The sequence below is a fragment of the Ceratotherium simum genome, chromosome 26, assembly GCF_057802395.1.
Source record: "Ceratotherium simum simum isolate JZ-2026a chromosome 26, ASM5780239v1, whole genome shotgun sequence".
In the NCBI taxonomy this organism is placed as follows: domain Eukaryota; kingdom Metazoa; phylum Chordata; class Mammalia; order Perissodactyla; family Rhinocerotidae; genus Ceratotherium; species Ceratotherium simum.
Genome location: NC_141925.1, coordinates 31,423,522 through 31,451,184, shown reverse-complemented (window position 1 = coordinate 31,451,184; position 27,663 = coordinate 31,423,522). Strand labels below are relative to the sequence as shown.

Here is a 27,663-nt window from a genome sequence, read left to right as displayed (position 1 = left end):
AATGTTCATTATTAGCCTCTCATTGTTTTCAACAGACACCCCGGGAGGAAAAGCTTTTTGCTCTGGGTGATATCTGCATCAGGTCAGAAAAATAGAGCCTTGTTAATGGGGTCTTGCAGGGAACCACCATGCAGATGAAATGCGAGTTCTCTGGGAGTGGGGCTTTGCAGTTGTTCCAATCCTTTTCTGCCTCCCCCGTGGCTGCCAGATTGCTGATTTCCACTGAAATTGTGAGCTGTTGGTGTTGAGGGCTCCTGCAGAGCTGAGGAGAGGTGGATGGGAATAGGTCAGATTAAAATGCGACCAAGCTTGCTGTTCTGACTGAGAGTCAGCTGCTTTTCTGGAGTAAACATCCCCCAGGTTGCTTGAAGTCTTTGGTTCTTTGTCAGAGTTTTGAAAAGTGGATTCTGACAGTTTCCCAGTGTTTATGTTGCTCCACTATTTTCACTGATGTTGCTTAATCCATGTCCTTTGAATGTAGTTACAGATGTGGTCGGATCACATCTGACATTTTGCTCTTTGTTTCTTTATGTCATTTTTATCTCTCTGCTCTTCCGTTGAGGCCCTCTTTTGTGGTTAATAGGTATTTTTCTAGCGGACCTTTTAAATTCCTTTGTTGGGTGTTTTACTATATTTTGTTTGTTTTTTTTAGTAGTTGCTCTTGGGATTAAAATATGTGTCTTAATTCATCACAATCTACTTCCGGTTTTTAGTGACCTCTGAGGAAACTAAGGCAACTTTGTTCCAACATTGCTCCATTTCCTCCTCTCTCGTTTGTGTGGTTGTTGTGATATATACCACATCTTTATACATTTGAAGCCCAGCAAAGCAATTTATAATTATGATTTTGTGCGATTGTCCTTTAAATCTCTTAAGGGATGAAGATAGACAAAATATATTTGTGCAGTGTTTTATATTTACCTTTATAATTACTTTGACTGATGTTCTTCATTTCTTCTTGTGATTGTTACTGACCATCTGCTGTCATTTCCTGTCAGCCTGAAGGACTTCGTTAGTTCTTGTTCAGACACGTCTGCCATCAGTGAATTCTGTCAGTCTTTGTTTGGTAATGTCTTTATTCCATCTTCAATTTTTTTTAAAGTGTAATTTTGCTGGATATAGAATTAATGCTCGATTGACAGTTTTTCTTTCAGACTTTGAATATGTCATTCTATTCGTTTCTGGTCTCCATAGTTTCTGATGAGAAGTGAGCCGTGAATCTGATTGTTGTTGCCTTGTACCTGATGAGTCCATTTTCTTTGGATGCTTTCCAGAGTTTGTTTTTTAACAGGTTAACTGTGTTTTGTTGAGCATCTTTGATCTTAGATTTATGTTTTTTCATAAAATTTGGTGGGTTTTCTGCCATTCTTTCTATAAGTGTTTTGTTCTATTTTCTTTCTCTCTTGCCCTTCTGAGACTCCCATTTCCTGACTGTTAATACAATTGATGTTGTGCCACAGGTCTCTGCAGCACCATTCGTTTTCTTTTTCAGTCTTTTTTTTTCTCTATTTTTCAGAATGAATACTTTCTATTGGTATTTCTTTTTTTTTTTTTTAAAGACTTTTATTTATTTATTTATTTATTTTTCCCCCAAAGCCCCAGTAGGTAGTTGTATGTCATAGCTGCACATCCTTCTAGTTGCTGTATGTGGGACGTGGCCTCAGCATGGCCGGAGAAGCGGTGCGTTGGTGCGCGCCCGTGATCTGAAACTGGGCCGCCAGCAGCGGAGCACACGCACTTAACCGCTAAGCCACGGGGCCGGCCCTCTATTGGTATTTCTTCAAGTTCACTTATTCTTTCTTCTGCCATCTCAAATCTGCTGTTGAGCCTATATAGTGAATTCTTTATTTTGTTATTTTACTTTACAACTTTAGAATTTCCATTTAGCATTTTTGTGTTTGTATTTCTGTATTCAGAGTCTGTATTTGTCAAGTCATTGTCATCATGTATTCATATGGTTTTTAACATGGTCTTAAAATAGTCTTTGAACAACACTTCATTGAAATCTTTGATAAATGTAACATCTGGGTCCACTGTGTGTCAGTTTCTGTTGTTATCCCCCCCAGTATATGTCAGTCTTTCTTAATTATTGTATAAAAACTGGAATTTTTCATGATATATTATAACAACTTTGGATTCTGGTATTTTTCATGCTGAAATTTTTTTTTTTTTAATTTTTATGGACTTGATCTATAGCCTCAGTCTCCTCTGCTGTGTGTGGCCACTGACATCTTTGCTCGGTTTCTGTTTTGTCCCCCTCTCTCTTATTTTTTTAGCCTGACTTCCTGAGGGTTTCCCCCCGTGTGCATACCTTTGTGGTCGGGCAATGATTTGGGCAGAGGTTGTGCTCAAACACTTTGAGCTTGTAAGGTTTCTACCCTCTACCTTTGGTTCTGTGGGTAGGTTGGGACCTCATCAAAATTCAGCCTGTTTTCCAGTCTCCTCATCTTTGCTTTGCACTGGTGCTCAGATCTCATCTGTCCATTCGTGCTGTTTCCCAGTTGGTGTGGGTGTGTGCAGAGCCTTCTGTCACTCTCTCCTTTCTAGGATCTTCCCATCAAATTTCTGGCTGGTCTGCCTCTCCTCTTGCCCCAATCAGGATTGCAATCAGGCTCGTCAAGTTGTGCATTTTCCCTGTTTGTTTCCTACTAGTTTGCCACTGGGCCTGAGTTTGAACCCTCCAGTTTCAGCATCCAATGTAAGTCTGTGCTTTCTGGCAACAAAGCTGAAGGTTTTCATGGCCAGCCCTGCCCTGTTCAAACTTCTGTGCTAACTGAGCTGGGGCGGACGGAACAGCACAAGACAAGAAGTCTGAAGACTCCGGCTATTCTTACCTGTAGTTCTTGCAGTCTTCTGTGAATAATTCCTCAGTTTCTTTGTGTTTTATTGATTTCTCAGGCCGTGAAGTGGTCCATTTTTGGACCATTTTGTCCATCTTTGTAGTTCTTTTTTGGTGAGAGCTTCGCTAACCTCTTCACTCCACCGTAGTTGGAAGTGCTATGCTGGCACATTATTATAACACACTTTACTGAATGCTGACTCTGTGTCAGGTGTTGTTCGAAGCCTTTTCTCATACTAGCAGATTTAATAACACAGTAGGTGCTCACCAAGTATTTGTTGAATGTTGAATCAACAGCTACCACAAGCAATGAGAGAAAGCATAGAGTGCTGGGCGTCCTCTGTGGACTCGCTTCTTTTCTGTTTCCTGCCGTGTGGTCAGGGGCTGGCTCCTGCCTCCCCAGTGGGTCATTTCTGTGGACCCAAGCCGTTCCCAAAGGCCAGGGAACTGACCTTTTTGACTCACACAAGGAAGCATGTGTATATGTTCCCTGTGAATGTGAGGAGAGAAAATATCACAGGGCAAAAGGAGGGATATGTCACTTTGGGATGACTTGATTAAACAAGTCACCAACAAGCCAAGTTTAAAGGAAATACTTAGCTAGCTTTCTTCCAGAAATGATGGAATTAAAAAAAAATCTTATTTTTTTGCTGAGGAAGTGTCACCCTGAGCTAACACATGTGCCAATCATCCTCTATTTCCTATGTGGGTCGCAGCCCCAGCCTGGCCACCGACAAGTGGTATACGTTTGCATCCTGGAACCGAACCCAGGCCGCCCTAGCAGAGCGCGCCGAACTCACCCACTGGGAACTAGTCCACAGGGCCGGCACCCCTGCCAAGAAAATTCTTCACATTTGTTCATTATTGGTCAGCTGGCTTTTCCTAAGGATTAGGTTTATATATAGTCTCTGAGATTGACTACAGAGGCCTGTGCTGAACTGTAAACAGCCAAGAGACAGTCGGGCATCATTTGGATGACCATAGAATTTGTCGTCCAGTTTGTTCGAGAGTGAACGTTGGGACATCAGGTGTAAACTAGGCCTATCCCAGGCCACCCGGGAAGGTGCTCACTCTGGGTTTTATGGAAAAGGAACCGATTCTAAAGCCAGGCTGCCTTTGGCTTCAGCCCTACCGAATCCTCAGTTTTCTCACGTGGCCCGTGAAAGTGAGGATTGATAACATCACATCGCATTTGGGTGAAACACCCAACAGAGTCACTTGGCTGTGAATGTGTCACTGTCGCTGTGGCTGTGGTATGAATGCTTCTTCGTCAGGGCTTTGAGAACGTCACGGTGCAGCATCAGGGTCAAGAGGGTGCATTCTGGAATCAGACAGCCTCCACTTCTTAGCCACGTGACTGTATTAGGCAAGTTACTTAATCTCTAGGAGCCTCGATTTTCTCCTCTATCGACTACTCCTCTTACTACCACCAGTAATGATAGTGAGTACATACTGTCGCTCTTACACGTTAAGTCAGGTACTATTCACTGTAGGGGATTTAGCTCTATTAACTCATTTAGTCCTGACAGCAACCCAATAAGAGAGATATTATTCTCAACTCCAGTTCACATAGAGGGTAACAGACACAGAGAAGTCAAGCAGTCTGTGTCAGGTCACACAGCTGGTCAGGGTCTACCAGCTGTAGACCCTCTGGTGTTGCCAAGATTCAAACTAAGGTAATGTTCAACTTTACTGCTTTGTGAGACTGTGTCTTGGTGAATGGGGAGGATCTGATAACTAGATCCTTGGGTGAGTGTGAAGATGAAATGAGATAGTGCATCTCAAACACTTAGCATGTAGCAAACATTCCATAAGTGTTGGTTGCTGTGTTAATAGTGTGTGTTCTTGGAATGGGTAAACAAGCTGCCATTTATTGCTGGAAAAACTGGACGTCCCAGATCAGTGAATGCTTTATGGGAACTCTTTTTCAGATTTCACCTGCCGCCTGTGGCCATGGATTCACACTGCTGTCCTCTAAAACTAAGGATGGGACGAAAGTTTGGTGGATGGAACTCAACAGAGATTCTCAGTTTGGATTTCACAGGAGCCGAAAAGAGAAAATTGAGGCTCTCCCCTTGGCTTTTTCTGCTGTGATTCGCTGAGGAAGCTCCCTCTGATTTTCAAGAATCTGATGACATAAAGCAAACTGTAACAACAACATAGATGGAGTCTTGAAAGGCACATTGTTTGGAATTATCTGGACTAGATTATTTTCAGCCTGTTTGGTAAAGGTCCTTTGCTGATAAGTAGGGATGTTATTTTTTGGCCCCAGAGTGATGACCTTTGTTTCCTAGCTTGAGATATCCTGAGACACTCTACAGTGCCTAGAATGTGGTCTGGGGAAAAAATTCAATGAAAGCCTTAAGATGGAGGCTTTATTCCAGATATTTGAAATTGGATTATAAAATGTTAGAAATGATTTATGATATTTTCAAAAGTAGACACTAGTCAATCAATATTATGAGGACAATATGAAACATTTTTTTAAAATAAAGGGGAATTACCCAGAAATACATACTGGACAAATCTTTCTTTTCATTTTTTTCCCACTTCCCTCATTTGTATGCAAATGTCTGTTTATAGAATTTTGATCACAGTGTATATTTTGTTTTCTGCCTTTTTTCACTGAATTTCATATCAGAATCCTTTTACCCTTAGTATTGAAGTCTTTATTGGCTGTACGATGCCAAATGACATTTCTTTTTACCTTTTGTTAAGAATGATTGTAGACATACGCAGAAGTGGATGGAATAGTATAATGCATCGCATGGGCCATCACCAGCTTCCGCCATCGTCAGCTCATGACGATCTTGTTTTACGCATTTCCCCCATGTTCTCCCTCAGCAAATTTAGAGCAAATCATAAGAAAATTGATTTCATTCATAAATATTTCAGTACATATCTAAAAAAATAAGGACTGAAAAGAGTGGTAAGTATAGCATCACACCTAAAAATAATTAACAATGTAATCCCTTAATATCAAATAGTTTGTCAGTGTTCAAACTGACAGTTGTCTTATAAGTGTCAATAGATTTTTATTTTATTTTTAAAAATTTATTTGAATCAAAAGCTGGATAAGGTCTAGACATTGCAAGTGGTTGAGAAGACTTTTATAGTCTTTTAAGTCTGTTTGAATCTTTTTTCCTTGAAATGTATTTAACGAAGAAATCTCATTGTTTATTCTATAGAATTTTCCAGTCTTCAGTTTGTTGAATGCATCCCTGTGGTGCTGGTTGACATGATCCTCTGTCCTCTGTATTTCCTGTCAATAGGTAGTTGGACCTAGAGCCAGTTTCCCTTTCAATGTTATATATTAACTTTTCCCAGGCCCTTAGGGGTCCATGCAGATAGTAATGGGGGATGTGAATCACTTGTCAGTATTTTAAAGTACTTCATATTTTCAGCTACTAATATGAGCTAACAACATTGTCCATTTTCTTTGATTTTGCCTAGAATCACATCATCTCATTGTGATAAACCAGTTATTTCATACAGATCAAAAGCTCTGTCTGCAAATTATATCAGTCACTGATGAATATGAATGGACAAGTGTATTATTATAACAGTCATAATGCCATTTATTTGGTAGATGAAATGTTTTTAAAGATGGGGATCATAAAAGAAGATAGGGGGTCATTAGTGAGGAGTATGTTGAGAACCAGTGCGTTCGCAGATCTTCTCCTCAACTCCAGCCTCCACTGTAAATAGTCAAAAGTTCATTGTTTAAAACCTGTCAGAGGAATTCCCTACGTGGACCAATCTTGCCTCTCCAGTAGGATTATAAAGAACAATAAGTTTCTTCTTTAAATCTTTTATTTTTTATTTATTTTATTTTTTTTTTGTGAGGTAGATCAGCCCTGAGCTAACATCTGATGCCGATCCTCCTCCTTTTTGCTGAGGAAGATGGCCCTGAGCTAACATCTGTGCCCATCTTCTTCTGCTTTATATGGGACGCCAACACAGCATGGCCTGACAAGCGACGCGTCAGTGCCTGCCCAGGATCAAGCCAATGAACCCCGGGCTGCCGAAGCGCAGCGCGCACACTTAACCACTTGCACCACCGGGCCGGCCTCAAATTTCTTCTTTAGAGTGACTTCTAGACAACATTCCCCCTTACTTGCTCATTTAAAAATTAAAATTTTCTATTTTGAATAGATAACATATTTGCATAATTCAGAATCCTAATGGCGCCATAGAACATATGATGAAGAGCCTGCTTTCTACCTCTGTCCTCCCAGCATCATGATTTTTCTCCCTGTCGACAACCTGTGTTAACAGTTTCCAGTTTATCCTTCTGGAGAGATGTAATGCATGTGCAAGCAAATGCATCTACAAATGTATTCTTTTTGCTTCCTTTTATTAGAAGTGGTGTCATATAATATGTGGTGTTCTTCACCGTACTGAGAAATCCTAGTGGCTGTTGCAGAAAGTGGCTATTGCTTTTACGTTCCTGAAAAATTCAAATGGTGTGAAATGACATGGGAAGAGCTTTCTTTAAGAAGACTAAGGATGCTTTTCAGTAACCCCGTGTGTCATGGAGGCAGTGTGGTGCAGTGGGTTGGACTTGGGGACCAGAGTTCTGGTCCTTGCTGTGCTACTAACTTATGTGGCTTGAGTAAGTCGTTCCGATCTCACTGTGTAACAATGTGGGGGTGGGGCAGTGTCATCTGTCATGTTAGAAGTGCTCTGACTCTGCGTCAGTGCACTGGCCCTGGTTGTGTTTGTTTCAGCGAGGGGAGACGCGTGTGTTTTGGAGCTCTCACCCGTCCCACTGCCTCTGGACAGACCTCAGGAGACACAGGTGCTACAGGTCTCCTGCGGCAGAGCCCACTCTCGTCCTGACAAGACGGTGAAGGACGTGAATTGACCTGTTCAAGATTGATGGAGGGTGGGGGGACCACTTTCTTGCCATAGGGCCTGAAGTGGCCCATTTGATTGAGCCACATCTGATTGTGAAGCTGTTGGCATTTCCCGAGCAAATCAGGAGCATGGCTCAAGAGACTGTGTTGGGCAGACCTTGCTGACTCTTTTCTGTTCTCTGCTCTCTGTGGTTCTTGGGAAATCTCAGGTATTTATAAACATGACAGCGCACACCAGGCAGCCTCATCAAGGCCTGCCTTTGTTGTGAAGTCACTGAGCTGGGCTACGTGTGTAAACGGCTTTTTCTATGGTACTGAGAGAAGCCTGTTTGCTAACACTTCCTCCAAGACGTGGGGCTTTCAGACTCCAGGCTCCTGGGTAACCCCGACCTTCTCCAAAAAAGCGGTTATTCCAGAGAAGGCCAACTTGACGAAATTCATCACATTTCATTTTCTGGCTAGGGTGCTTTGTAGGAAAAGGCGAAGGTGGTGTTTAGGAACTCTTTTCAGAGGGGACTTGGCCTTGAGGGCAGCCTGGTGACAGGTCCAAAAAATGGGGTTGCTGAGGCCTTTCACAGGAGGTGCTGGCCTCTCATGGAATTCCTGAGAGGCAGAACGAGGGCCCAGAGGGGAAGCAGAGGGAAAGTATAGGTGGCCCAGCCTGTTGCAGCATGTCTGCACCCCAGCATGCCTGGAGGTGTGCCTGCACTGGCTGGAAATATTGGAGAAGGAAACCCAGTGGCAGTTGGGTGAGCAGTTGGATTAGGACCACTTTCCAGACCCCCTTCCAGTCCTGACATTCTCAGATTCCCCAAACCTGTAGAACTGATTTCATTGGTGGTGGTATTCTTTAGTCTTCAGCCTGGGAAACAGCTATTACGGACAATGTGGAAGGAAGGTGGTGGAAAATGAACCTTACAGGTGAATTCCCACAAGGACTACCCCTCCCCAAGTTGTGTTGAGCATTAAACATCTCTGGAGTGATTACTGTGTGATAGAGCCACAGAACAGTACCAAGCAAGGTTCCTCATTCCTGAGAGGAGCAGTGAGCGCTCCACGGAGAGCTGTGGAGGGTGTTGTTCCATCTCAGGGGGAGCTCCGTGCATCAGCCTGGTGGGAGGGCAGGTGCATGAGCATTGATTGGGATGGCTGGACCTTCTTTGGATTCCTTCTTTATTTTTAGCCAAATTGATTAACTTCAAAAATTCCTCTGTTTCAGTTCTATTTCTGTTGGTCTTTAAAAAAATTTCCCTCTAGTTCCTCGCGTTATGCTGGTGGGTTTAAACACCAGTCTCAGCTCTGGCAGCATATTAAAATCACCAAGCGATTTAGTTTGTATTATTTTACCTTCGCACCTGTGTCTAACTCTGCCTTCTTTTTGACCTAGAGAGTTTCCCTAACAGTTACTATGTGTGTGTATGGGGCTGCCAGTGAGGAATGACAGAGGAGAGGCCAGAACTCCACAGTGCTTACCATGACCATATGTTTTGCTTCTCCCCAGATTGCCCTCAGCCATTAGTGGAAGTCACAAAGTCCATAGAACGCAGGCCTTCGATGGACAGGTGGTCCAGGTAAGAGGCGTGGGCTGAGAGCCACTCATTCTGCCCCCTGGGGCACTTTTGAAAGGGGGAAACTTGAGTGGGGTGATGGGAAATTTGTTAGGGTGATTTTCTGAATTAATAAATTATTTTATACAAATTATACCCTGGCTACTGTAGGCCAGGATGTTCAGTACTGGAACATGGGGTTCCAAGTTGAATAAGGTTTGGGGGGAAAACACTCTAGTGGGAGAGACAAGTTGAAAAAACTAGCTGTACCTGAGTGTGCCCAGGCTCTGTGTGTGTTCCAGGCTGGCTTTATCTTGTTCACCATTTATTCCCATGTTTGGGGCAGTTCCTGGCACATGGTAGATATCTATAATCAATACTTAAATACATAAATGAATGCATACAGAAAGTGCTATAAGAGTACCAAAAGGGGAGTCGTTAAGTCTTCCGGGGATGGAATGGAAGGGAGAGAAGGCATCGTGGAGGAGGTGGCAGAGGAATCTACCAGATAGGCCGGGGATGGGTGGTGGGAAAGGTTTCATGGCAGAGGGGAGGGGGCGGGTGGAGACTTTAACTGCTGAGAGCACGTGGAGTGGCTGGAGTTTGGTATGCTTACAGGGGAGTGCTGTGGCATAGGCTGGAAGACAGGTGGAGAGTGAGCGATGCAGGGTTTTGTAGAGTTGGGGGAGGAGATGATGAAGGCCACTTGGGAAGGCGTGGGGAGAAGGGACATGTGCAGAGACATGTAAGTAGGATTGACCAGATTTGGGGCTTGATAAGATGTGCAGGGAGTGAGCTAGAAGGAGTGGAGCCTGACTCTACAGGCAAATGAGTGACTGCTGATGTGCTCAACCTAGATGGGGGAGTCCTAGAGGAGGAGCAGGCTTGGGTTGAGTGGGAGAGAGAAGCGAGGAGGAGGTAGAGAGTGAATTTGCTTTTAAGTTTGCAGTATAGTGCTTCTTGCACAGACTTGAAAGTCCCATGGATGCGAATTCAAGTCCCTGATTCCCCACATATTAACTGGATGACTTTGGGCAAGTTACCAACCTTCTCTGAGGTTCGGTTTCTTATTAGGTGTTCTTGGTTATTGACTTAGCACAGTGCCTGGCATAATAAGCATTTAGTAAATGGTGCTTTTCATTAGGCAGTTAGAAAAACAGGTCTGAAACTAAGTAGAGTTGTCGGGACTGGAGATAACAGTGTAGAGGTGACAGGGAAAGCCTTGGAATGGATGCAGCCTCCCAGGGGAGTGTGAAGAGGAGGAGAGAAGAGGGCAGAAGACAGACCTTGGAGAAGGATTCCAACACTGAAGGGTAAGGAGTATGGCTGAGCTCGGGAGCAAGATTGGAAGCTACTGGAGAGGCAGAAGAGAGGGATGGGGAAGAGAAAGGCTTGTGGAGGAGGGAGTGGTTCCTCAGGGATGGACTGGGATGGAGGAGCTCTTGGGTCTTCTCTTCAGGACATCTGGCCCTTTCCTTTAGAAAGAGCCGCGTCAGTGGGGGGGCAGGCAGAAACCAGGCTGCAGTGGAGTGAGAAAGATTAAGAAGTGGAGGCCGTGTGGAGCCTGCCTGGGCCCGGCACCCTCGGGGCTCCAGGGCGGTAGGGAATGCTCCAGTTCTTTGGGTCCCTTGAGCGGGACACTGGGCTTCCAAGGATTTCTTCTCATCAGCCTTCCCTCTGTTCGTCTGATAGGTCGCCTGTGGTCAGGACCATAGTCTGTTCCTAACGGATAAAGGAGAAGTCTATTCTGGTGGATGGGGCGCAGCTGGGCAAACAGGTAGTGGACCTTACACCCCCTTGGGATGGTGCAGTATGGAGCTGTGAGCGGTGCGGCTCTCATGGGCTAAAACCACCTGCCTTCATTTGACTCTTACCTCTCTTATCACTTCCTGGGGCCACTGTTCTGTTTGTCCCTTCCCAGTTGCCTCACCCCTGGCTCCCATGGAAAGGAACGGATAAAGGATTGGGTGGAGGATTAGAGCCACCCCTCAGCAGAGGAGCTGTGAGCCTTTCTCTCAGCAGAGACAGGAAACTGTGTGAGGCTTTCAAAGAGAAAACAAGTGTCCCCTAAAAGGAGCTTGATTTTCACTGATTTGAGAAGAATGTGATTAGTGCAGGGAGGAATGATTGAGAAACTTTCTGAAGCTTGTATATTTAACCTTTTTGTGTCTGATATTTGTCTGAAGGGAGGGCCATTCAAAATAAGATTGGATCTTGTGTAAATCCTCAGTAATCCTACCAGCACATGAAATCACCTTTCTTCATTGTCTAGTGTGTTCTTCCAGTCCTCGTTCATATGTGCACATTTTTTTTTCTTTTCTTTCTTTGTTATTTTTATTTCTGGTGAGGAAGATTCGCCCTGAGCTACCATCCGATGCCAATCCTCCTCTTTTTTCTCAGGAAGATTGCCCCTGGGCTAACATCTGTGCCCATCTTCCTCTATTCCACATGGGACGCTGCCACAGCATGGCTTGACAAGTGGTGCATCGGTGCACGCCCGGGATCCGTACCTGGGAGTCCCGGGTCACCGCAACAGAGCGTGCACCCTTAACCACTCCACCACCGGGCCGGCCCCCATGTGTGCACATTTGTATACAGTAATCACAGCGTAGGTGTGGTTTTATATGCTTGTTTTATCATTTATACTTACATAAAGCATTTTTCCATGGTGATAATGTTTTCACAGTTATAGTTTTTAATATTTGTATGATACAGCGTCAACTTAATTTATCATAATTAATTATTCATTTAACCATTTTATTAAATAATTACTTAAGCATTTCCCTGTTGTCAGGTGGCATACTTCTTTGGAGGCGGAGTGCAGTGGCCGTTGGAGATATTATGACATTTATCTTGTGTGCATACGTGACTTTTTCTTTCGTTTGGATTATTGCTCGAAGATAAATCCCAGGAGTGTCAAAGGAGTAGGATATTTTTATTGTTGTCAGAATGTATTGTTAAATTGCTTTCCAGAAGTTTTACCAGTTGATACTGCCAGCAGCAGTGGGTAGAAGTACCACTTGAATTTTGTGGGTGAGGCATCTGGGGGGGCTTAGCTGGGTCTTTGGCTCTGATTCTCTCAAAGGCTGCAGTCATCGTAGGGTTCCACTGGGAAGGCTCTGCTTCCAGGAGCAACACCAATGGTTGTTGGCAGGATGCAGGGGCCCCAATTCCTTGCTGGTAGTTGTCCAGCAAATGGTTGCTGGCCAAGCCTTCCTCGGTTCCTTGCCATGTAGGCTTCTCCATGTGGCAGCTCCCAACATGGCAGCTGGCTCCATCAGAGTGACCAAATGAGAGGGTAAGACGGAGTGCCAGTGAGACAGAAGCCAGTGTTCTCTCATTTAATCTGGGCAGTGACCTCCCTTCACTTTTGCTGGCCTTCTGCTTGTGAGAAGCAAGTCACTAGGTCCAGCCCCCACACAAGGGTGGGGAGTACACGTGGGTGTGAACAGCAGGAGACGGGGATCACTAGGGGCCATTTTAGAAGTAGCCCGCCACAACCATGATCTTGACTGTGGCCTGAGCCTTCCCCTGTCAGTGACAACAGTGATTTCTTTCCAGTGGCCCTTGCCAGAGCACAGTTAGGTAAAGAAGCTCTCTGCGAGTCAGGCAGCAGAGGCCAGGCCCCAGCTCTGCCAGCCTCGCTCACCTAGGTGTACACTTTCTGGATCAGTAAACCCCTCTTTTCCTTTTGAGTCAACTTAGGGACCGTTGGTGTGCCGCTGTCTTCACCAAAGCACTTAGAATCTGTTTTCCAAAGTTATCCCTCAGCAGAGGCACCAAGATCAAATCCTGCTGGAAAGCTAAGCAGGTGAGGCCCAGCCTGCTGTTCGGAGGTGCAGACATCTCTCAGTGCCACTTGACGTTTGCCCTTGGCCGTCTCTAAGCGCTGTGAGTTCAGTGGGTCCAAAAGTGAACCCCTGCTCGTCCCCCACCTGCTCCTTCTCCACTGTTTGCCACGTCCACTCACCTTCCCCTCTAGGAATCATGTCCCTTCCCTACTTAGAACCCTTACCGGCTCACCGTTGTGCTTAGAATGAAGACCAAACCCTTCCGTGGTCTACAGCATCCTGCATGACCTGCCCTCCCTGCTCCCCACGGGCGTCCTGCAAATATTCCCCCTCGTCCCCTGGCTTCATCCACTCGGCCCTTGTTTAAACTCCCTCAGTGGGCCATGGCCCCTCCCTCCCTGTGCAGGTGCTGTCTCCCTACGTGGAATACCGTGCTCTCCCCTCCCCTCCACACTCCCACTCATCCCTCAGACTGCGTGGATAGAGTGAAGCCTCCCGACTGCTCCTGCCCATGAACTACATCAGGCTCCCTGACGTTCCCTCACGGAGGCCCCTGTCCTGCCCTCCCTGCAGTCAGCACAGATTAATTGGGTGTTAATTTTGGCTGACCTCTGCCTCCTCCACTAGACTGAACTCAGAGAGAGGGACCCGGTCTCTTCCTTCCCCTCATGTTCCCATCACCAGGTAGATGTTTAGCGTATGTTTGCTGTTTGGGACATATTTGTCGAGTGAATGAATGACCTGGCACTTATCTGCTCTGTCCATTCACCAGAGTCCGTCCAAGTTCTCACTGGTTTGTCTTCCTAACAGTAATGGACCCTTCCTGTGACTCGAGTGAATGTCCCCCGGTACTTGCTCTTCTCAGGAGTGGGGACGGTTAAGCACGTGGCGTGTGGGGGCACGGGCTGTGCTGTATGAAATGGTGAGAGCCTCTTGCAGGCAGGTCATTGGGAAGCTGTAGGGGGGTCGATGGGGAAGGATCCGTGTCTGCTGGATTCACAGGCGCAGATCTCAGCCTGAGGGAGGGAACGTGGCTGTGGGACGACCTAGTTAGAGTGAGTTCAGTTAGTAGAGGGTGAGGGTGACGTTCCTGACAGAACGATAGTAGCCCTGGTTTCTCTGTAGACAAATAGCCAGCCCAGAGCTTAGTAATTCTGTAGTAAACCTCTGGAGTGGAGAAGGAACTGCTTTCTCCCCCTCCCGTCGGCTGGGCCAGAGACTCCGACCCTGCCTTCTCCAGAGAGGCTGCACCAAGAAACAGAGACAGAGGGAGAAGAGCCTTAGGGTTTTGACGCTGAGGTCCATGCCCCTGGTTTGAAACATCTGGCACCACTGATGAGTATTCCACTTTTTATAAGCAAAACATCATTTCTGAGAGTTTTAGGCATCTGGCCAGAAGTTGTTTTGTACTTGGCTTGCTCTCCTGGTCAGTGTGAAACTTAGAGCTGTTAGTAGGGGGACAACTGCCCTTCTGAGGCTCTCCTGTGTTCACATGGGGTTTCTGGGTGATTTGTGGACTGGGCCCCTCCAGGCTGCCCTCCAGGTGTGGGAAGTTTGTATTCTGAGCCTGGTTAGTTTGCTTGACATACACCAAGAGTAAGCATTTAAAAGAGGAGAAAAGAAACTGATTCTTTTCCAAGTGTCATTAACGTTTTTGCCAATCAAGGAGGAGAAAACAATCCCTGTGGATCTAAAGCATCCCGGCGGTGCAGTTTGAATTTCTGGTGAGGAGGGCTGCACTTGGTTTGACTTACTGACCTCTGTTTTTACTGTCATGTAGAAGGACATGTTTTTGTCTGAGGCTACGGAATTCTTGGCAACGGACCAAACCTAGTGGAAACTGCTCTTCCGGAAATGATTGCACCCACTCTCTTCAGCTTGATGGAGTTCAACCCAGAAGTCCAGGTTTCCCCATTCGCTGTGGACTCAGCCACTTTGCTGCCCTTACCAGTAAGTGGCCAAGCCCGTGTGGCCCCAGAGACAGGCTGAGCTGCACTCTCTTGGGTTCACCCCAAGCCGTGGGCAGCTCTCAGTGTCCATCCATCCAGTGGAGGGGCGCCCCGGGTGGATAATTACAGAGAGTGGCTCATCCAGACGTTGTTTGGCTTGAAGTTGTATAATGTGTGTCTTTTTTCATCCTGGAGTTTTGTTTTTGGTTCCTTTGGTTTGTGGTTGGGCTCACGTGAAAGTGAATTTTCTCAAGAGGACGCCAGTCAGTGTTAGGAGGTGGACCCTCGAGAATGTCAGGGTGCTGGGGAAACCAGCAGAAGTTTGGTGACTCCCCGGGAGGGCCATTGGGAAATGAAAGTGTGGGGCTCATCCCGCTCCTGGCCAAGCCCAAACCCTGACCTGCCGCAAGAACTAGGGGTGGCAGGACGCCGCTTTGTCAGACGCCCTGGGGTTTTGTGGAGGGAAATATGCCCGATTTCTCCAAGGTGCTGGGAGAGAATGATCAAAGGCAAGGCTGGAATGGAGCTGTTCTCGAAGGTTTGCCCAGTTACCAAGCCATCAGACACCCAGGTGCCTCCCGCCCTCGGATGTGCACTTTCCTTGATTGCCTCTCCTGTTCCACCAGGGACTGTCAGGTCAGTCTGCTGCTCTTTAGTTGACCTGATGGGTAAGACTGAACTAAATTAATTTCATTTTGTGGGGATCCTCAAGTCAGTTCGCTATTTCCTTGCAACTGAAAAATGTTAATTTGTAAATCTCAATTACTCATCTCTGGTGAGTCATTGTTTTCTCTTTAGGCGTCTGGGCCGGGACAATGAGTCGGGTCATCCTCATTTGTGTTCTGTGGCCCCACGCTACTGTGAGGACTGTCCAGAGGCCCCCCTCGACCCAGAGTCCTGACTGCCCTTCAGTTGTTGTCTGATGTTCAGATCTCAGGCCTGTAACACACATGGGCTGTGGCGTGGACTGTGGGGGGGTGACTGTGTGCACAGCACCCTCGGTCGCAGTGATGACTGGGGTAATCCCTCAGCACCGTCACTCGGAGTCAGCACTTCCATTTGCTAATGACTCGAGGGCGCCAGACTCTTCTAAAGCTATTTTGATTTAGAAAATAAGAGTCATTATGAACTCATTCTGGAGCTGTCAATGACCTATTTTCCAGAATGTTCTAAGGCTTAAACTGTGCAGAGTCACATCCTTAGACATCCATAGGAAATGTGCAAAGTATTCAACTAGAGTAGACTGTTTTCTATTTGCTGTCATGCCATGTGGACGTTTTGGGTCACACTGAAATGAAATCCCTTTCTAGATTTCCCCCAAGACCCCACAGCCGCCCTCCAGGTGCCAGTGACTGTCCTCAGTAGAGGGAGCATCAGAGCTTGGGTTTCTCCCCCGTCTATGTGCCCAGCGTTTGCATGTGGTCAGTGGGAGTTGGACTTGGTTGGTTTCCCCTGAGGTCTGCTAACATTTTGGAGGCCAGACTGAATTGTTCTGTTAAACACGTAAAATACATGGGTGGAGGCCCCAGCGTGATGGTCAGACCAGAGGGGCTCTTACAGCTCATAACAAAGGGATTCCCTATTTATCAGCCCGGATTATTTTAGTCCTGGCTTCTCTACGTCTTGTCTTCTACTTCTGCTTCCCAAATGGGGGTGGTGCAATGGGGCCTCTGTGGGCCCACTCCTCTCTGGCCAAGGAGTGCCCAGAGCTGATGTGGACGGAAGTCGGGACCGAAGGCTGGGTAGCGGGAGGCTCCCCCACCAGGTCTGGGGCCCCGTCCTGGAGGTGGGCATTCCCAGAGCCCGGTCTAGATTCCATCTCCTGGACTGTCCTCTAGGACACTCTGTCTGTTCTTGTCCTTCATGGAAGTTTTTACAGTTTGTAAACACGTATATATTGGTTTGATCATTTGTTTCTTTCTAACTGTTTGACTAGCTGCTGCCCCATGAGGACAGGAACCGTACGTGTTCACTCACTGTCCCGTCCCAGCTCCCAGCACACAGACATCGACCCGGCCCAAAGAGGTGCCCAGTCACCCTGTGTCCCTTGACCAAATGCTCCCGAGATGTGGAAACCCAGACAAGGAATGACGGATGGAGGTCTCCCTCTATCAGGGCATGACCAGGACTGGAGGGTGCTCAGACTTCAGGAGGTGTGGAGGGCAGGGTGTGGTCGGACGTGACTGTGGGTGAGGGGTGTGTATAAGGGGCGAGCAGAGTGGGCCATGACTGTGGGTGAGGGGCGTACATAAGGGGCGAGCAGAGTGGGCCATGACTGTGGGTGAGGGGCGTACATAAGGAGCGAGCAGAGTGGGCCGTGTCCAGGAGCCTCCTGGGCCTACAGCTCCGTGTGTGTGCTCATCTCCATGTGCTGGACACAGCGTCATTCTGGGCTTGGACATGTCTTTGGTTTGGGGATAGTATACTTTTCCCTTCAAAAGGAGGCGTTAATGCCTGGTAGAAATTGAAGTTTAACATTGGGCTCTGTTCGTACCTGGTTCTAGAAAGCCTATTCTCATGACCCTCCTCTTCCTGGTAACTTGCCCCTGGCCTAGCCCAGCCAAGCCACCCTTTTCCTTTCTATGCAACGGAGAGCTGTTTGTGTGAGGCCAGAACATCCGAGGGTGCGTGGGAATCGGTTGCCCGGAAGACCGGTATTTGCCATGGAGCGTAAGGCTGGACTGGACGGGCGTGAGTGCGTGCCCACAGAGCAGACTACCTGATGTGGCAGCAGCGTCCAGTGTGCGGCTGGGCCAGGACCAGGTCCCTGGGCGCTGCTTCCCCTCCCAGGTCCCAGCTGGCCTCCTCCTGCCCCAGCGCACGCTCTGCCAGGGCATCAGGAGAGACCGGGTAGTGGTGAGGAGCCAGAGCGAGCGCCCAGCACCAGCTTCTCAGGCTGCAGGCTCCCTGCCCTGAGCTCCTTCCTGGGGCTGTGAGTGAGCAGCCTGCCCAAGGAGGGGACAGCCTGACCAAGGGTTCCAGTCCCACGGTGCCCCGGAAGAGGCCTCATCAGGGCCTGTGGGTGGGCACGTGGAGCGGAGAAACAGGCCTGCCAGGCCTCAGAGAGGAGCAAGCTGCAGGCTGGGCTCCACGAGGGCCAGAGAGGCTGCCAAGAGGGAGAGAGTTGAAATGACAAAGCTGGTGTGACTGGAGCTGTTTGCAGAGGCCCACGTGGAGGAATGTTTTAAGGTGCATTTGAAAGAAAGCAGGATGTTGAATATTTACAGTGCGTTACCGCAGGCACCAAAGTGAAAAATAAGGCTTTTCATAGGGGGAGGTGCAATTAGACAAAAAGGCTCACTTCAGAATTAAAGGGGAGAAAGGTTTTTTCTTAAATTGTAGTTTATCTTACTGGTGTTTACTAAGTCAGTTCTAAAAAACAGCTATTTGTTTTTTTGAATACAGAACATACGTACTTGGTACAAAGTGTCTTATGTAAACTAAGTCTCCCGTCTCTTGTCCCAGAGGCACCACCGGTTCTGGTTCTCATGTTCCCTCCAGAGACAGACTGCGGAGAGAGCGTGTGTGCGCGCACGCGACCGTGTGCACACACAGGCCTAAGTATTTCCTTTGCAGCCTGGATTTTAATAATGTCTTTTGAAATTGTGTAAAGCATCTTTAAAAAACACTTGTAAAAATGCAAAAGAAATGTATAATTTAAATACAATAAGGATTTATTTTTCAAAAACTCACTGCAGAATGTTTCCAGGAACTTTGGTGTTTTAGGGGCTGTTTCCATGGGCCCTTCCCCCAGCTGCTGGCTCTCCTGGTTCCCTGTGACCTTGGCAGGCCCTGCCTCCCGTATAAAAACGGTAGGTGAGGTCTCTAAGGAACAGGTCAAAATGGAGACTTTAAACTTGTTAGAAAGAACATGGTTGTGACGCAGACTTGTTCCCAAGCCGGTTGACACTCGCTCGCTTGTTCACTGAGCCTGGAAATCCCATGACGTGTGGGGATGGAGAGTCAGTGGGAGGACAGTGGACAGCAGCTCAGGTGACGTGAACATCGGTAATGGAGACGTCCCGCTTGTTGTCTTGGTGGCTCCTCATGGCCTCTCGTCACCCCACCAAGAGGGCTTCTTTCTGAGGGGAAGCTGGGGACACAGTGAAGCCACTGGGTTTGGATGAATGACCGCTGTGGCTAGGGCTCCCACCTGCTTTCATTTCCTCCACATTAGAGCGAAGATCAGCCATGAGATAAGATTTGAAATTGGAGAGCATTTTCCCTGTAGAAATGGCCGGGCCAAGCGTGGGCCTCTGTTGTGGAGCTGGAGGCAGCAGGCTGCTGGGGCCTGACGCCGCTTGCCCTTCAGAACAGAGCCCCCTTCATGACCCCTTCCGTCCCTGTGGGAACGGCCTTCCTGTGCCCATGCCGTCAGGGAGAGGACGCTCCATTCTGTTCCTGTGATGGCTGCTTTCTGGCCACTCCGGCATCCTCCCCCACACGTTTGTTGAGACCTCAGTGTTTGCAGAGCTCCTTTATTCCCTGTCACCTTGTGATTGGGGTGGGGAGGATGGGTGCAGGCCAGGGCTTGACAGAATGGTACTGAGGGCCGACGGCCTGGCCCTTCCGCTCTGTACAAGCTTGAAGGTGCGAGGCCGGGGCTCTGGGAGAGATGGGGGCAGGAACCAGGTCAGGGGTCAACTAGGTTGGGTTTCTTAAAGATGAGACGAGTCTGTTGTTGGTAGTTGGACTTCACTCCAGTCTGTCCTGTTGTGCTCACTGTTTTTAATTGCAGGTGATTTTTATTCTTTTAAAAACTGTATTTTCTTATTAATCTGCAGTGGGGGGTATGTTACATCATTCAAAAAGTATTCTGAGGGGCCGACACCGTGGCCTAGTGGTTAAGTTCAGTGCGCTCTGTTTTGGTGGCCCGGGTTCGGTTCCCGGTCATGGACCTACACCATTTGTCAGTGGCCGTTCCATGGCAGCGACCCACATACAAAATAGAGGCAGATTGGCACAGGTGTTAGTTCAGGGTGCATCTTCCTCAACAAAAAAAAAAAAAAGAAAGTATTGCAAGAAAGAAAAGAAAAAGAATAAAGCCTCTTTGTAGCTCCTACAATGGTATAACTAGTTATTCTTAGACTCACAGATCCTGGGCTTTTCTGACAGCGTGTAGGGCCAGAAAGTGACCTCTGAGCCACCTGATTCACACCTCCCCTTCCAGAAGCTTCATGGAATGTTTTCCTGCTACACATTGATGCTCAGAGCTCAGAGAGGTTCAGTGGTTTCTTCAAGGTCACACATCTAGTCAGAAGCAGAGCCAAGATTCAGACTCAGACGTGCCTGACTTGGAGATGGTGGCGTCTCCACCATAGTCCCCTCCTTTGTGAGGGCCTGAGCTGGAGATTCAGGGTCCCTGGTGGTGGAGAGAAGGAAGAGGTAGGGACACACTGACCAGGTGTTACCTGGTCTTTACAGGATCCTGTGACTAAAGGGCAGCACTGCAGGCGTGCGAACAGGCTGCTAGGGGACATTTCTGAATGACATTCCCCCGGGCGGTGCCCTCTGTCCTCAGACAAACAGCACAGACTTTCTGAGGGGCAGAGAGCTGTGCGGGGAGCTGGGCGCTCTGTGGTCTTCTCTCTCACCCTGCAAACCCCCTGTGAAGGTCGGCTCTCCCCACAGCCGGCACCTGTGGACACTGACTCCAGGAGTCGGAGGGGCTGCTGCGTCTCCCAGCCCCTCGGGGTTGGGCTGCGATGTGAACTTGGGGCTCTGCCTGCAGACTGTGCCCCCCCTCCCCGTGCGCCCCTCTGGGCAGGACCAGGTTGGGCCCCGGAGCACAAGCTGGGAAACCCTCTGACTTCCGGCCTCTTTCTTCTTTGGCGCCTCAGTGGCCACAGCCTGGGCGGGTCCGACATCCCAGGAGAGGTGCCTGTGGAAGTCGAGCGCTCTGGGGCGTGGCCTCCCTGCAGGCTGAGCTCTGTCCCTTTGTCAACCTGGCCTCTTGGTGCCATGAAGGACGTTTCTGATGCAGCCAAGTGCAGGAGCAGTGAGTCTGGCCGGGGGTCCCAGCCCCGCTTCAGTGCTGGCTCTCAGCCTTCCTCTGTCTTTCCCCTGGTGGGGGTGTGCTTTAGACACTTGTCATCGTGGAGAGAGAGGCTCGAAACTGATTCTGCTCCAGATTTTAGGACTCACTCAGGCTAAGTGTGCTCCTCGTTTTGGAACTATTTACCTTTGCAGTAATGTGAGTATAAATTGGTTTAGAATAGAAACTCCTTTGAACCTTGACAAGGACAGAAATAAAACATGGCTGAGAGCAGTCTTCTCTTGGGCTCAGTTCAGAGACTGTGAGGCAGTGAGGGACTGCTCCCCAGGGGAGCTGCCCGCTGTCCCCAGAGAGGGCTCTCAGAGGCCAGGCCCGCACTCCGGAGGCCAGCCTCAGCCGAGACCATTCTCCTGGCGAGGAAACCAAGGCCAAGTGGTTTACTCTGCTTTGGGCTCTAGTGGCCACTGGGGGAGCAAGACATTGGTGCTCAAGTCAGCAGCTTGGCTACAGAGGAGCGTGGAGAGGGGCCCTTTCCCTGGGAAGGTCAATACCATGTGCTCTGATGGCCTGGGGAGGTTGCTAAGAGCTCATTTGGGCCCCGTCACCACAGAGGCGACATGTTTCTTTGCTTCCATGGCCAGCCTGGAGCACTTTCTGCTCCTACATGCCTTTGCCTTGAACTTGAACTTGGGGCACTGCTGCTTGTTTGTTGAGTGATTGCTTTAATAGGTTTTGCTGAAGATGTTTGTTTAGGGATGGCGGGGCAGGTGGCACAGATTGGTCACTAACATCCATTTACCTTGTGACCAGGAGTCCTTAATGGACTCTTCTCCCAACCCCAAAGGCGCCAAGCTCCGGGGTCAGCGCCTGCTACGTCTGGGCTTTTAGGCCGGGTCTAAATCTGGATTAGGCCTTTTCCCCATTTAGCTCAGTCAACTCCACAGGCTATTACAGGTCCCCTTTCCAGCTGTCACACTGCCCGGCTGAGCGCTGCCGCCAGGAAGGGAGGCAGAATTCGGATGCAGCTTCAGCATCCAGGCAAGGGTCTGAGGAGTGAGTGGGGCAGGTGCACTGTCTTAAAAATTGCCACCTGAGGAAACACTCTATGGTCATTCACCACATGAGGACGTTTCAGTCGACGAGGGACCACACACAGGACGGTGGTCCCATGAGATTAGTGCCGCACAGCCCGGGTGTGTAGTGGGCCATACCATCTAGCTTTGTGTGAGGACGCTCTGCGATGTTCACAAGGCGAAATCACCTAACGACTCGTTTCTCTGAACGTGTCCTCATGGTGAAGCGACGCATGACTACTTGCATTTGCGTCTTTTTGCATCAAGAACCTCTGGAAGGACAACAGAAACCAGTTAAAGGTAGTTTCCAGTTCAGAGGGAAGGTGGGGAATGGGGCAGATGGTGACAGGGGTGATACTAAAGGTATTTAATACCTGTTTATTCTTCTTCACTGAATGTCATTTTATATTGTAGCCATGTGAATGTATTACCTATCCAGAATAACAGTAACAGCAATAATAAGAATAGTAGCACAACAAGAGAAGGAAAGTGCCCTTTCCTGGGGAGCTGGCGTGGCTGTGTGCACATGGAGACCCTCGAGTCGTGGACACACCCGGAGCTGGTTGGGGAGTCCGTTTCCAAGGCCAGGCTGTGCAACACTGCGAGTCATTTAAAGGCATACAGCCCGGAGCCTGCACATCTGCACGAGGGCTGTGTGCTCGTTACCTCGAGAGTTGGGCCTCCTGTGACAGAGTGTCGTCAGCGTAGGTGGGTGGTGCTGGCGAGACGGGCAGCAGGCATTGGCACCTTCTGAGACACAGTAAACACCCCTCCTCGAGGCTGCACGGGGCTCGGGGAACAGCCTGCCTGAGTCTGGAGCTGGAGCTGGTGGAAAGAGGGTGAGGCCAGGGTCCTCGTTCCCAGAGTGGACCCTGAAGGCAGGAGAAGGGGTTTCTGGAGCTGCTCCAGTGGACATGGTGGTGACCCCCGGAAGGTCACTGAACAGCTGGCTCGAGAGCAGGTGTTGACTCTGGCGGGGTCACGCACAGAGGGGAGTAGCCTCTGTGGGCTCTGCAGGTCCCGGGATGGTGCACTTGGGGTCTGTGCTCGAGCCTAGAGCAGCCCCTTAGAGGGGTGGGCGTGAACTGTCATGTCTGCCGGTGACGGGGTGGGGAGTTGGGATGGCCCTTTCCATGGTGATGGCATTGACTCCTCTCAGCAGACCTGCAAGGTAGGTATAAGCATGCCCATTCCCAGGGGAGGGACCCAAGTCAGAGAGGGTGAGTCATCTACCAACAGGCAGAGCCCGGATCAGGCCCAGCTGGGCCTCTGAGCCCATCTGCCTCCCAGCCAGCCATTTCCCCTCACGGTGTGCTGGGTCGTGTTTTTCAGGTGACGGTGCCAGGAGAGCCTGTGGATGTGGCGTGTGGTGTGGATCACGTGGTGACTCTGGCCAAGTCGTTCATCTGAATCTCCTACCTGACCCACTTGAGCCCGGCCCTGGCCTCAGAACCACTTGGACTGCTTAGCAGAGGCTGCCAGCCGGGGCTCTTGATGGGGGTCAGAGAGGATCAGGCCCTTCGTGAAGTGTGACGCAGTCTCCTAAAGCCCTCAGTAGGAACATACTAGAAGTCCCGGGACGTGGGCCCTTCTCCAGCTAAGGAGGAGACCTGCTGAATTCAGCACGGGACGGCTGCCTTTAATGGGCCAAGCTCCAGTGAGATGAGTCCCAGGGCTGTGTGGTCCTGGCAAGGCGAGGCTAACTCACACGTCTCGGCTCTTTCCACGGAACACATGCCAGCCTCTGGTGTCACGTCTGGCCTGAGAACTTGGTCTTAGGAAAGCTTAGCTCTCATAGCATGCCGTTTTGGTGGATCTTCAAAGGTGGCCTGACGGAATTTAGTGTCAGGGGAGCTTCTGTGGCCCCCTCTGACCACGGCAGAGCTCTCGGTTGGCGTCTGGGCAGGCTGTGTGTGGGCATCAGTGCAGGGCCTGGCCGAAATGAGGGAGGCGGGCTGGTTTCGGTCTGGGGTTTTCATTCAGATCCCCCTGCCCGCTCAGCCATTTCCTGTCAGCTGCCCACGGCCAGCTCGCTGCTGGGACACACACAGAAATCCCTGGACTGGGGTTCTCCCTGGGAATACCAGTGGGCGCCAGCCCAGTACCCCTGGGCCCATGGGTGTCACCAGCCTTGTAACCATTCTCACTGCCTGGCTTGGAAGAGTTGAGAAGCCCCCGCAGGAAGAAGATTGAGGCCAAATTCTTGTGGGCTGAGGGCTCAGAGCACATCCTGCAGAGGCTTGACTGGAGAGAAGAAAGATTTGGAATTTGTGAAAAACATTTGAGTTAGTAACGTAACTCATCTTTTTCTTTAAACACAATTTTAAAATTCTCTTTTGGAATAAAGTCTATTTTCTGCCTTTTTGAGAACTACAGAGGTCTTTTTATTTTACGTCATCATTCAGAGATTAGCTTTCAAAAACAATGCTTTTTGATAAAGAGGCGACTAGAAGCCAGTGAAAAATACTTGAGAAGACAGTCCTACTTGAAAACTCTTTTCTGAACAGAGTCTATTCCCACAGTTCAATTGGGAGCAAATGAGGAAGTACAAACATCCCTGGGAATCATGCCACAAACTGGGGTCTCTGTCCCTGCCGGCCTGCACCCTCTTCCTTCTGTTCGTTCACTCATCAAATCCTTCCTGTGTGCCCTTCATGTGCCAGGTCCTGTTTATCACTGGGCCACATGGTGACAAAACCGCCTGTAAGCATGTGTCGTGGAGCTGACGTTCTAGGAGGAGATACAGACTCTAAACAAGCAAAGTGCCAAGGCCCCTGGATGGTCACGTGGGCTGTGGAGAAAAATAAAGCAGGCGAAGTGGACGGGCGAGGGCGGGCCAGATGCAGTGTAGAGTGGGATGGTCACTGGGCAGATGGCCTTGCTGGGACTGAGGATTGGGAACAGTCAGCTGGTATCTGGGGGAGCAGCCCCGGGACCCCTCATCTGGGCTCATGCTAGCTCCACTTCTCTGTGGGGACCAGTTCTTCTGTTTATTACAGCCAAGCTTTTCCCGAAGCTTGAGGTAGAAATTGAAAACAATTTGTCCCTTTCCTTCCTGAAACTCCTGGTTGGGTCAACGACCACGTCGCCACAGGGTGAAGAACAGTAATCCGTCCTCTGTGAAATACCACCTTAAAGCAGGTTCTGATTTATGGGGGTGGGGGGTGGCTCCCCATAGGACGGGCCTGGGCCCCCACAGTGGTGTCCAGGATGGTAGGTGACGGTGAGGGAGCAGCTCTGGTGAAGGTGGGAATGGTTTTTAAGCCTCCCAGCCCAGTGGCAGCCAAGATTCTGATCCAGAGAGTACTGCACCTCGGACACGGCCACCAGGGGTTAGTACAGGGCGTCCTTGGATTTGTCTTAAAACCGTGTCTTCCCGTCGGGCCCGGTCTGCCCAGCTGGGTGGCGGGGCTTTGCTCTGTGTGGGTGATGGGGTGCCCTGGTCAGAGCTCATCTGCCACACACCAGGCCCTTTCGACAGTTGTCCTCTGTGCTCGTGTCCCTTCTCAGCTTCTGTCCCTCGTTCCCAGCCCCTCCCAGCGTTTAACACCCACAGACACAGAAACTGTCTGCACCATTAGCTTCGTTCACCATTAGCTTCGTTGCTATAATTTATCCTTTTTTCCTGTGAAAAGTCAGGGTTTGCAGGCTCCGGGCTCCTGTCACTTCAGCAAGTGTGTGAGGACACCCTGAATGCAGTGACCACGGGCCACTCCGACGTGTCACCTGTCCGTCCTGTCTTCTTACACTCAGACTCTGTCCTTCCACCTATATTGGGGTCGGTAGCCGAGGCCAGTGCAGAGCCCGAGTGGCAGGCACAGCCTGAGAAGGTGGAGGGACTCTCCTCACACGGTGGCCACCACCGCTCCCTCTGTGGACAGTCGTTCCCTGGGCCTGGGTCTCTGTCTTCCGTCCCCTGAGCCCCCGCCGGACGTGCAGGCTACCACTCCATGATGATTTCTGGGGAAGGGGCACTTGCTGGCACGCAGACCCTGACATCAGTGAATAAAAGACACTTGGCCTGGGGGCCGGCCCGGTGGCACAAGCGGTTAAGTGCGCGCGCTCTGCTGCGGCGGCCCGGGGTTCGCTGGTTCGGATCCTGGGCGCGCACCGATGCACTGCTTGTTAAGCCATGTTGTGGCGGCGTCCCATATAAAGTGGAGGAAGATGGGCATGGATCTTAGCCCAGGGCCAGTCTTCCTCAGCAAAAAGAGGAGAATTGGCAGATGTTAGCTCAGGGCTGATCTTCCTCACAAAAAAAAGACACGTGGCCTGCCGTTCTCGTCAGGTCCGCCCCTGACTCACTCAGGAGAGTCCTGTCCTGACCACGCTTGTTTCTTGAATATGTGGTTGGCTCACATTTTCAGGAGGTCAGGAAACACCTACTGTGCACTCACTGTGTTCATGTGACAGTCAGACGCTGAGAACCACGTGGCAGGAAGAGTGCTCTGACTTGGCACAGCAGGTGACAGTCTCGTTGAGCACCTGGCACAGGGTAGACACTTGAGCTGCGTTTCTGAAGATCCACACTCTTCTCTCGTACATTACGCTCAGGTCCCAGCACCTCCTGACCAGCAGCAGAGTTACTCACACCTTCTGAGGGTCGTTCTCCCCGCAGGGGCTGCATGGGAGCTGCTCAGGTGCCTCGGCCTACCGTGCAGCCTGACGTTCCCACAGACCACTTCAGATGGCCTTGGCGGCCTCAGCACTGGGGTGGCTCTGTGAGGTAGCCATTGTCCTGGGGTCTGCCCTGCCCCGTGGTTGAGCCCCAGGAATGTATCCCCTCCCCAAAGGACCCCACACTTGCCTTTCTCTCTCCCATGGTGCATCACCCAGCTACCCTCAGACGCTCATGCTGTGGCGACCAAGAAACCCAGACTTTCTTCCACACAAACCTTGATATTTCACAAGGAGCAGCCCAGATTGAGCTTGAGCTGGAGACAGTGCTTGGAGTCCCTCTCGCTGTGCTTTTCTCAGGGGCCACACTGAGGGCAGGCTGAGCAGTTAAGTATAAAAGGAAAAATCCAGAGAGTGTGCTCACCTCCTCAAACCAGGAGTCCACCGTCTTGCTAGGGAGGCAAACAGGTGGGATGTAGCTGGTGGGGGGCGCTGCCCTTCAGGAGCAGAGAAACTTGGTGTTGCTGTCGCTCTGGTAGCGTGGTGCCAGCTGAATTTCCAGGAGACCAGAGAAAACCACAGGAATCTGTGCCCATCAGAAAAATGACCCCTGTGAGTCCACCCTCAGAGACGGAAACTGAACAGGCTCAGGCTCATGACCAGAAGCTGTTCCACAGCTAAGTCATCCGCCCTCATTACAGCGAGAGAACACTGAAGATGAAGCAAAGGCCTGATTGGGTCCCTGTTCCTGACCGACGGTACGCCAGGAGCCGCCAGGTGCTGGGGATGCGGTGGTGAGAAGCATGCATTCGTTCCAGCTGGCGCATCTGGGGGCAGGCTGCCTCTCATGAGTCTGGCCTCAAACTAGGAAATCAAGATGAGGCCGCCTGCCCCCAGAGCAGCCGAAGGAGGCCGTGTTCATGAGGGGATTCCTTTGGGCAGATTCAACCCCTCACCCTGAGCTTCTCAACCTTGCCTGTATGATAGAATCAT

General features: G+C 49.7%; 1 long non-coding RNA gene across 2 annotated transcripts; it reads left to right on the top strand.

Annotated features, from left to right (window-relative positions):
* The first annotated feature begins 8,920 nt into the window (after positions 1-8,920).
* On the top strand, positions 8,921-24,416 carry LOC147913645 (uncharacterized). Of its 2 annotated transcripts, none has more exons than XR_015548574.1 (3): positions 8,921-9,269; positions 10,938-11,022; positions 23,386-24,416. It is a non-coding gene; the product is annotated as an uncharacterized LOC147913645 (long non-coding RNA). The 2 variants fall into 2 exon arrangements; XR_015548575.1 differs by lacking the exon at positions 23,386-24,416 and adding an exon at positions 14,817-14,979.
* The last annotated feature ends 3,247 nt before the right edge of the window (positions 24,417-27,663 follow it).